This window comes from Pinus tabuliformis, chromosome 9 (assembly GCF_031772625.1).
Source record: "Pinus tabuliformis cultivar Carrire ecotype Pingquan chromosome 9, CPIR1, whole genome shotgun sequence".
Classification (NCBI taxonomy): domain Eukaryota; kingdom Viridiplantae; phylum Streptophyta; class Pinopsida; order Pinales; family Pinaceae; genus Pinus; species Pinus tabuliformis.
Window position 1 is genome coordinate 1071064257 of NC_142307.1, and position 11027 is coordinate 1071075283.

An 11027-nucleotide genomic window follows, 5' to 3' on the forward strand; every position below is an offset into this window, starting at 1 on the left:
GATTTCCTGATTAAACACTTGCTTCCTCTCTAGGCTAGTGAACCCTCTAATGAGGATTCCACCAGAGAATCTTGAGGATCTTGCATATCCCCATCTGGTAGATGTTTCCTTTTTGACTTGATGTATGATGAGCCTTGTCCTGGATGACTTCATCCTTTCTGTTAGCACCTAAATCTCCCTTAGGCTGAAGGAAGGAAAAAATTAGGGTAACCACAAACCACGCTCAGTCTGGTAGCTAGCCCTACCAGAACAGGAGAGGGCTCTCTCCGAGTCACGCTGAGTGAATATATAAGCAAAAACAGTCTGAGATGACTTACATTGAAATATTGATCTTAGGCTAGTAAGTGAATAGGGATACAAGAAACCATTTTCATGAATGACCGAGCTTCTAGGATGGTATGGGACAAACGGTCAGCAAGGAACAGAGAATTTAATACAAAGGCACAGATTATTCCGTGAGGCAAGGCAAGCGGAAAATGTAGCAATTTAGTTTGAGGTAACGCGAAATGAATAGATTTCTGAAGAAAGTGAAAAGGGCATAGTTACATGAATCCTTTTCAACAGAAGAAAAACATCGAACATGAAATTTTCCCACAGGCAGAGCAATAAAATTAAATTCTACCTAATCTCACTCAGAAAATTTCACTGGAAATGAACATGAATTGAATTATGAAACATAACGAAATACATATGAAAACATAAGAGACACATTTGCTACACTCACAACCAAAAGAATCTCATGAAACAGAGCCGCTACCTTTCATTAATTCTCTATCAAAAATACACAGTGAAGAAACAAAGTTTCTTTCCCACAGTCGCCCAGAAGTTACAAGCCAACCAACCCTTTGAAAATGGTTTACATACAATATATAGAATGTGCCATGAAGAGATAGAATGCCCAAGGATTGGGGAGTTACTCGAATCATTACAAAATGGAGATGAAGAGCCACCGATTAGCTACAACGCTACAAACATGACATTTGTCTTGGGTGACTGTTTGCCTTCCTTCGCCACTTGGATAGAAGCCAATCTGGAGAAAAAAATACTTTAAATGCAGCCTTTGGTGCCAAAAAACCGAAGTGTAGATGAGTGGGCCCACTTGGAGAAGTCGAAAACCGAAATTTTGCGGAACGGAAGCAAATTTGGAAATTTTTCCTCTGTGCGCCGCGCTAATTTGGGGCCTGTTTTGGGGCACTTGCAGGTGTCAAAAATGTTCCCAAGTGGGCTTGTTGGAAATCCTGTCCTGTCTACTTTCTAACCCCACTAGAATTTTTGAATTTGGTGCTCATTTGCCCCTCCAAATCTTCATTCTCCCAAGAATGCTTCCTGTGTGTCAAAAAAGGGGTAGGGAGGCCATTTTTGGGTGTTTTTTGACCTTTTGGAGACTCATATCTTGCCCAAACTTCTTGTCCAGGCACCAGTAGTCGTGATTTTCCATGCTGAATCTAAAAATACAAACCATTCCTCATTTGGAGCTCTAGAATTTTAGCGCAGCGCTACAGGGAGAAAAACCCGGTGTTTTACCCAAAAATTTGTCATGTGACCAAAAATTCCCCAAATTTCTTGAAATTTGGGGTGGAGGCTCTCTATGGGGTGTTATGATGGGCCTAGGAAGCCTCAGCCAAGATTCAAAGCTGATCTTACTCTTTTTCCTTTTTTTCCTTTCTTGTTGCTTTCCTTAATTTCGCCTTCAGGCTCCTTATCCGGGCCCTTGCACTCATATTTCGTGTCCTGTAATGATAAGCCATGTGTCTCAGCAAGGAAAGGTCCTGATTGGCCTTGTCTAGCAGCCTCTCCATGTGCATGTTCACGCTCTCGAGATGGGCCTCCCGATCCTCATTGATTTCTTGCTCCAATGATGTGAGCTCAACTCTTCTCCTTTGAGCAGCTTGGCGATGTTCACGAATGTTTTGCAGCTCCATAATTGCCTGCTGATCCTCAAGCTGCTTGTTTCTCTGCTCCAGGTACTTCATGTTCCACTTGGCCCTCTCCAAGTCAAGGGATAAGGCCTCAATCACTGATTGCTGCTCCTGGATGATCTCTCCAAGCTCTGCATTTGTCAGTTCTGTATCTGTCTCATCATCATGGAGGAGAACGAACTCGGTCTCTCGTTCACCTGATGGCCCTTCCTAATGCACTGGCTCCTTACCTCTGCCCTGCTCATGTGATGTTGATGTCAGAAGCGAGGCCCCTTCCACCCCGGGTGGAGATAACACTCACTTTGCCGCTGCAAACAAATGTCTATTGCCTCTCGATAGGTGATGAATACTGGCATAACAGCGGTCTCATGGCGCTCATACTGATGAGATGGGCCACCTATCTCACGCTCTGCCTATGATACTACCTGTGGAGCGTTGAAGAAGTCACGGGAGATGAAGTCCTCCCAAGCAATACCCTGCAATCCCAACTGATGGTCCACCAAAATCTGGATAAGAGCAAAGTGATAAACATTGTTGAGCTGCTGTCGAGGGGTCTTATGTTGCATGAAAATTTTCATCCTCTCTATGTTTCCGCAAATGAAAAATGGGAGGTTCATCATCCGCACCCTGGTAAAGTGCATGAGCAACCTGATGTGATAGGCATAAAGGCGAGAAAACCTCCCCTCACAACTGAAGTACTTCATGATCAATTTCATGAGCGGAGCATACTCATCTCTCAAAAATATGAACGGGAAGACTCTTGTAAGCTGACTCAAACAACTGGCCTTAATGTAAGGCTAATAATGATGCCTCTCCACCTTCTTCTTCTTATGCCACTATTCTCCAACATTGGGAACGCCTGTTGCCACTGATATGGTTTCGAGTGTCAATGTGAAAGTGACTCCAGCTAAGATAGACTAACCTCCATGTAGGTGAAGTGCAAAAAGACAGGCCAACTCATGATGAACTCTGACATTTGCCACCTTTTGACAAAATTCAAGACATGCTAAATGCTGGAAACATGACATAGCAAGAGGGCATGCCTGCAACTCGGTGAGGGTGTTTGGCTCATCTCTAACATGTTTGCCACTCTAGTGATGTCTCCCGGGGGCCTGTTCTCCTGAAGCTGTATCACTGCGGGTTTCCTCCTCATACTCTGATGAAACCTCGGATGCCATGACTACTGTTTTATAAACTTGAATTCAGGCTGCCCCTTTGATGATGATGAAAGCTAGGTTGTTTTGATAATCTGCCACCAAGGGGACAATGAAACATGGGAGTATTAGGAGGGGGATAATATAATGGGAATAAGGGTTATAAGAGAATTTTGTTTAGGGATATGTAGGGGGCTTTGGGGTATTTTGATAGGGTAGGGTTTGGTTTTTTGGCAAGGTAGGGTTTTAGGGTTTGTATTGAGTGATAGGAGGGGGGGTAAGGGAATAAGGAGTTTGGTAGTGTTTAGGGTAGTGATAGTAGGAAGAATGCAATAGGGGAATAAGGAATAGGGGTAGGGTAGGAAAAATAACCTTGGCAGCAACAAGACCGTGGCACAAACCTTAGCAGAATAGTTTTTCTTTGATGTCTTCTTGTGTTTTCTTTATGAAAATTTTTTGCATTTAATTACAGGCATAAAAACCCTTATATCACCCATAAAAAATTGATGCACAAGGGATGTTTCGAGCCTACCTTGCAAATAGATGAGCTCCACAAAGATTTGAGGTGATTTGGTGAAGTACTGGGTGTTTTGTCCCTGTGCGTCACGCGCAAAGCTAAGTGCGCCACGCGCTGGGTATGCGCCGCGCCCGTTGTAATTTAACACTGCAGGCGAGCTCTGTGTGCGCCGCCCCCGGTGTGTGCGCCGCGCCCCTATCTGTGTGCGCCACGCGCTTTCAAACTGCCTCCAACTCCCTCAAACACTCACGATGCACACTCACACCCTTTGCAACATTTCTCCAAGGCTTGGATTAGCACAATGCCTTTGATTTTGATGAAAACTTGTATATATAGCCTTGGAGGTCATGTTTTAAATTTACTTTTTAAAAAACCCACTTTTCTAATGTCCTGTTCAACACTTTTTCACTGATTTTAATATATCCCTGATTTTCACTTTTCCTTTGAAATTTTGGCTCAAACGATGGAATTTTCGACACTTTTTGCAGGGATTGCATGAAAGAGCATCTGGTCATGGGAACCATGACTGCACTTGAAGAAATCAACTGTCGACTCTTTTTGAAAATTTTTTCACAAATGATACTATTTGACTTTTCTTCAAAACAAAGTTTTGAAGAATAGTTGAAGTCTATCAATATGATGGTGAAACTTTGCGGATCATTACTTTGCAAGAGTATCCCTCTGGCCTGCATGGCTTTACTGGGCATATTAAAGACCAAATTGTTTTAATTCCTAGACCAAATGACCAAAAATTACCTTTGTCTATTGAAGGACTAGAACTTGACTGTCATGGACTTTTTGATTTATTTGACACAAAGACATAAGCCAGCAGGAGCCAGACATGAGAGGAAATGACTAGCATGACTTTCTCCGTTAGATCATGGCATGCCCCTAGTAGAATGTAGCTGAGTGAATGGAGCGTGACACCTAAACATGAAATGCATAAAGAGTTTTGATCTCTGACAGAGGATTGACCAGACTGACTCTAACATTGGCTCCAATGGGGGATGGTAGCTCCTTGGAGGTGCCAAGAACAACAGATCTCTGGAGGAGCTAGACAGTGCCTTTTGTCCATTGGGCTATGGAGTCATAATTTTGACTAGAATACAAGACTCTGACTTATTTATGAAACTGAAATGACCAAGAAATTGACTTAAACTTGACATTGAAATGACTCAAAAACTAACTTGACTGACTGAAAACAAACTGAAATGAAAATGGTATTTACAATGACAGTGGAAGCAACGTTAATAAATCAGTAGTGGTACCGCTTGAGCAACCAACCATTGATCGGCCCTCCAGGACAATCTTCCCCGTTCATTTCCTTCAGAAGAAAGGCATTCTGACCCCTATATGCTGCAATTTTGAAAGGACCTTTCCAAAGATTCTCGAACTTTCCGTGCTTACCTTTCTCTTCATTACTTACATCCCACTTCAGCACCACATCATCCAACTGAAATCTATTTGCCTTTGCTTTCTGTCATAGATTTTCTTTATTTTCTCCTGCAATTTGGATGTGTTCTTGAAAACTTCTTCTCTTGTCTGCTGCAAGTGGACCATTTGATTCAACCTTCTCTGCATGGGATCTTCTTCACTTCCTGCCTCCTGAAGAAGTCTGACTACCAGGGCAGCAAGAGAGGCGGGAAATACCGTGTCAACTCCATAAAAAAGCTCAAACGGTGACATACCAATGGATTTTTTCTGACTGATCCGATCTGCCCAAAGCGCATGGACCAACCTCTTATTCCAGCTCTTTTTATTTATTTCCAGCAGCTTCTTGATGATGTTGACCAATGATTTATTTGAAGACTCCGCCAATCCATTGCCTTGCGGATGATAGGCAGTTGAGTGACGCAAAATGATGTGATATTTATGACAAAATTCTACCATCCTCTTTGATTTGAAAGCTGCTGCATTATCGGTGATTAACTTATTCGGACAACCAAAGCGAGACAAGATGTTATTTTCAAGAAATGAAATGATTACCATATCTGTAGCTTGTCTGGTGGGAGCTGCCTCAATCCATTTTGTGAAATAATCTGTCGCTGTAAGGATCCATCTATGCTGTTCGGAAGAAGCGGGATGAATTTCACCAATGAAATCCAACCCCCACTGCTGGAAAGGAGCGCTCACTTCAATAGGATTAAGTGGCAAAGGCTGTAGTTTCTGTTTTCCTTGCGAAAATCTGACATTTATGACAACGCTTTACCATCTTGTGCACATCAACAAACAATGTGGGCCAATAGTACCCTTCTCTCAAAATTTTATTTGCTGTTGACTTCCAAAAAAGGTAACCACCACACTCTCCTCCATGGAAATCCTCCATGAATTTCTTCGCCTCCTCTTCCACCAAACAATTTAACAAAACGCCACTAGGGTCTTTCCAATACAACACAAAATTTAAAATGCAAAACTTGGCAGCCTTCAACTTGAGTGTTCTCTTTGTTTCTAGTCATGCCGGACGATGTTGACAGATTTTTTAGCACATATATTATATCTGAATACCATGGGGACATAGCAAACATTTCCGATACCTGAATTGACAATATTTCCTCATTCTCATTGGACATAGCAGCGATCAGATTTATGTCCAAGGCATGCAAGTTTGATTTGGCCATTAACTTCGCCAATCCCTGTCCTTTGACCAGCTTTGTGGGATTTATTTCCACATCATATTCCAGCAAGGCTGCAATCCATTTTCCTCTTCTTCCTTCCGGATCGGTCTGCACTAAAACATATTTTACAGCAGCGTTAGGAACATAGGCCAAAATGCGAGAATGTAGAATATATACCCGGAAATCCTTCAATGCCTTCACCAATGCCAGGGCTTGCTTCTCAATGATGTTGTACTTTAAAGCTACATCTCTTATAGCCCTGCTGAAGAATACTATGGGTATTTCATGATCATCTCTTTTCTGCAATAATACTGCTACCATAGTGTGCTCCGAAGCAAATGGAAACAGTATGAAATCCTGAGTGTACTCCGGGCTGACTAGAACAGGAGCTGAAGAAAGGGCCAATTTGACCAAATTGAAAGATTTTACAGCCTCCTCTGTCCATTTCACTTGGCTGTCCTTCTTGAGCATGTTGGTCATCTCTCTTAAGTGTTCAACAAGATTAGGCACAAAGCGACGCAGAAAATTCATCTTACCATTGAACGATTGTATCTCTTTTTTATTTCGGGGCAGATTGATTTGCTGAATTGCTTGCACATGCACTGGGTCAATATGAATGCCATCCTTTGAGATAATATGCCCAAGTAATTTGCCTTCCTCCATAGCTAGTAAGCTCTTCTTCGGATTCAGCGATAAACCATATTTTCTGCACTTTTGAAAGACAGTTTTTAGATGATGCATGTGCTCTTCATTAGATTTGGAAAACACCGTCAAATCATCCAGGTACACCACCAAAAACACATCCTTCTCATTCGCAAAAGCCAAGTCCATTGCACGCTGAAATGTGGCACCTGCATTCTTTAAACCGAAAGGCATTTTGGCATAATGAAAGGTTCCCCATGGAGTGGTGAATGCTGTCTTGTCTCTGTCATCTTCATGGACAAAAATTTGGTTATATCCGGAATAACCATCAAGCAGTGACATACGAGATGCCCCCACTACTCGCTGAAGTATATGGTCCATTTTGGGTAGTGGATAGTTTTCCTTCAATGAGACTTTATTGAGATTTTTGAAATCAATACATAAGCAGATCTCACCTGTCTTCTTTCGTACGGGCACCAAGTTAGAGATCCAATCTGAAAATCTGATGGGCACAATGATACCTGACTTGTACAACCTGTTTACCTCCTTTTTAATAGATGGCAGCAACTTTGGATTTATCCTTCTCAGCTTCTGTCTGAATGGTTTTTGATTGGGCTTAATGGGTATCATGTGTTGAATTATATTGGTATCATAGGTCTTTAAATTAGAATAGTCCCAAGAAAACACATCTGCAAATGAAGCCATCAAACTGATGTATTTGTCCTTGATCTTTTGCAGCAATGCTTTAGACAATTTTACCAACTTAGGATTGGCAGCTGTTCCGATGTTGACCTCTTCTAAACCCTTCTTTGTTGGCTGCAATGTTGGCTTGCGGGCTACATCATCCTGATCAAAAAGTTCTTGTAGAGGTATCAAGCCTTTAGGAATAATGTTATTCTTTAGCTGCAACATGTCCATTTCATTGATCTGCACGCCATCTGTACCATTCCCTTTACCATCATCATTTTCTACATTTTGAGGTTTCTTTGAACTTGCCTTTGTTTTGCAGAAAATCCTTAATCTCCTCATCATCTTGAAACACTTGCCAATATCTCTGATTGTCTGGAATGGTTGGACGATGCTTGACATGGATTTCAAATTTATTGCTGGAGTTCATGGGGATCTTCAAACTACTTACTGCCTTGGAAAGAGCATCAACAATACTATTTTGTATATGAGGCACACATGTCAAGGTGTATTCTGAAAATAATTTTAAGATGTCTAAAACTGCATTACGATAGACCCGCATCCTAGGATGCTTTGATTGATACTCACCTCTGACCTCCTTTATTACCAATTCGGAGTCGCCATATACTGAAATCCTTTTAGTATTTAGCTTTCTAAGAATCTTCAGGCCAGCAATCAGAGCTTCATACTCAGCTTCATTGTTTGAACACTCAAAGGCCAGCTTGTAAGAGCAAACCATCACGTTACTAGGCACTTTGTTTGGGGCGGAGAAAGGACTGCATACCCAAATTCCAATTCCAGCACCATCATTTCCTACTGTTCCATCAAAATTTATGGTCCACAAGCCTTCTTCCTCCTCTTGTAAGTGCTGGAAATATGTTTGTCGTGCCTTTTGCTCTCAGCTGCTTGCCCAACATTTTTTCTGCTTTTCTTGTCCTTCTTTCTTCAAAATTTCTCTGAAATTTTCTGTTATTTCCGGAATATCATCTGCTTCTACTATTTGACTATCTATATCATTTAAACTATCTGAAAACAAAACAAAAGAATCTAATTATGTATGTACATAGTTAATTGGATGATTTATTGGTTTCTCCTTGCTGGTGATCATTTACTTCATTTTTTGTTCTTGATATAATTTCCTCATTTGTCCAAACACCGGGATCATTGCATAGGAGAAATCTAGCTGTAGTGTCCCTTTCAATTTCGCTACCCAACCTGGAAAGAAGCATGCCAAACCTTGGAGGAATATCTGCTACCACCACATCCATCAAAACATTTTTCATGGGAAGCTGATCCAAACTCACAAACAAGTCTTTGATGAGTCCTATACACCTCACTCTACTAGAATCAAATGAATAGAGATTGTGATACTGTCAGGTGATGTCCAGACTGAGCTTATCCATGATAGCCTTGGGCATGAGATTGTGAGAAGCTCCGGAATCGAACATGGCATTATGTAACACAAAATCATGCAATCTTAAACTGATATAAAAGGGTGGCACATCGCTATCAAGAGACTCACCATTCGATGCTGGTCCAAAAATCATTTCAGGTTGATCATCTTCTACATTTACCATGTCGGACATTGGGTCCAAATTCAACATTTTAGATATCTGTCCTCTATAACTGCTGTTCTTCATTATTTCAGTCAAGGGGATGGATACCTTTAACTTAGAAATCTCATTCTCTAAGCTAAAAGCGGGAGTCTTTTCTACCTCTTTGACTGGGATCTCTTTCTTTTCTTTTTCTTTTGATGCAGCTTGCTGCTATGATTGTTCTGCTGATTTTGATTTGCTGCTCTCCGGACCAACCGCCTCTTTTCCTTTTCTTTGTGTAGCTGATGAATCATTCTTTGCTGTTTCAACCTCCTTCTTTTTCTGAATTGGTTTGGCCAGCACATCTCTATTTCTAAGTGAATATCGCTGCTGCTGTGCAGACAGAGCATTCATATACCCCCTTTGGTACTCCTCTGATTCTTCTTCTAAAACAATGTCACTAGCTAGAATGAAATCCGTGTCTTTGTGTGCAGCTGAACTCACCGCACACTCTTCTTCTTCGATAATGTAAGTAGGCAGCTCATCTGGAGTAAAGAGGTGGTTTTCTTCACCTATTACATTCCCGTCCTCATCTGACTCCAGTCCATGCACAAAATTCTGCTGCAAAGGTGTCTGTACTGGCCATTGTGCTGCCTGCTCTTGGGTTCGCTGATCTCTCTGTCTTATTCTATATTGTGGCTGTTGCTGGCCACGGAAGTTAGGATTTCTAACTTGTGGCTTAGGCTTGTCAAGCTTCACCCTTTCAAGCATCTGCTCTACCTTTTTGAGTAATTGATCCATTGAAGAAGACTCTTCCTTAACCATGACTTTCTTTTTTGCTTTCGCTCTAGCTCTCTTGGATAGCAGATTTGCTTCAACGCTGACCACGATTTTCTGCATGTCTTCCATTGTGGCCGGTTCTTTCTCTCTTAATTTGTAGGCCATATCAGCGTCAAAACCATCCGAAAATTTCATCATAGCTAGTCCCACGGGTGGCTTTAGATGATTTGGAATTTCGTTGTAAACTGTATTGAATCTAACACAATAATCTTGGACCGACTCACCAGCGTTTCGTTTGATTTGTTCATATTCAACCAGAATTTGAAGGGGATTCTTTTTCACTTCCCATTGGTTTAAAAATTGTCTTTGTAGTTCAACCAAGGTAGTGATACTTGCTACCGGCAAACCTCTGAACCATTTCCTCACATCACCTGCAAATGTCTGTACAAAGAGTCTCATTGCCACGTTCTCCGCATCGATCTCATGGAGTTCATAGAAGTATGCCATTTTGTCCACATGTTGCTGAGTAGTAATGCTGTTAGGAGTGCCATCAAAAAACGAGATTTTACTTTGATAATCCGCTGGCATATCATCTAGAACTTGGGGTAGAACAAGGGGTGCGAAACGGGCAGCCATCATTCTCAGTGGATTTGGCCTTGCAGGTGTTGGAGGAGTGTGTACAGTTTGTAAGGGGCTAGCAATTGGGGTTTGGTGCTGTGTTGCAATATAATTTTCAATTAACCGATTAGCTCTTTCTGTTTCGAGGTCTACAAGAAATTGAGGATTGGGGATAGTATAGTCAACAACCCTTTCGGACTTGGACTCAAACAATGATATTTCAAACCATTCGTCAAACTCAAGCTCTTCAAGATACTCAAAAATATCAGGACATGAATGAGACTTGAACACGGGAGTTATGGTGCTTTCTTGACAAAGGAGTCTTGGAATCAAATTGGGGTTTTCGTAAATATGAGGAGGATCCGGGTCTGGATTGGCTCTGGTATATCGTCTCGAAGCCAACGTGCTATTGAGAAAAATCACAGGACACAACCAACTTACTCAGCCTATCCAATCCTAAGCTCATCATCCAGAAGCTTAGAATTATTATGAAACAAGGGGATTTGATTTCAGTTTTGATTCCCCAGTGGAGTCGCCACTATGTTAGCACCTAAATCTGC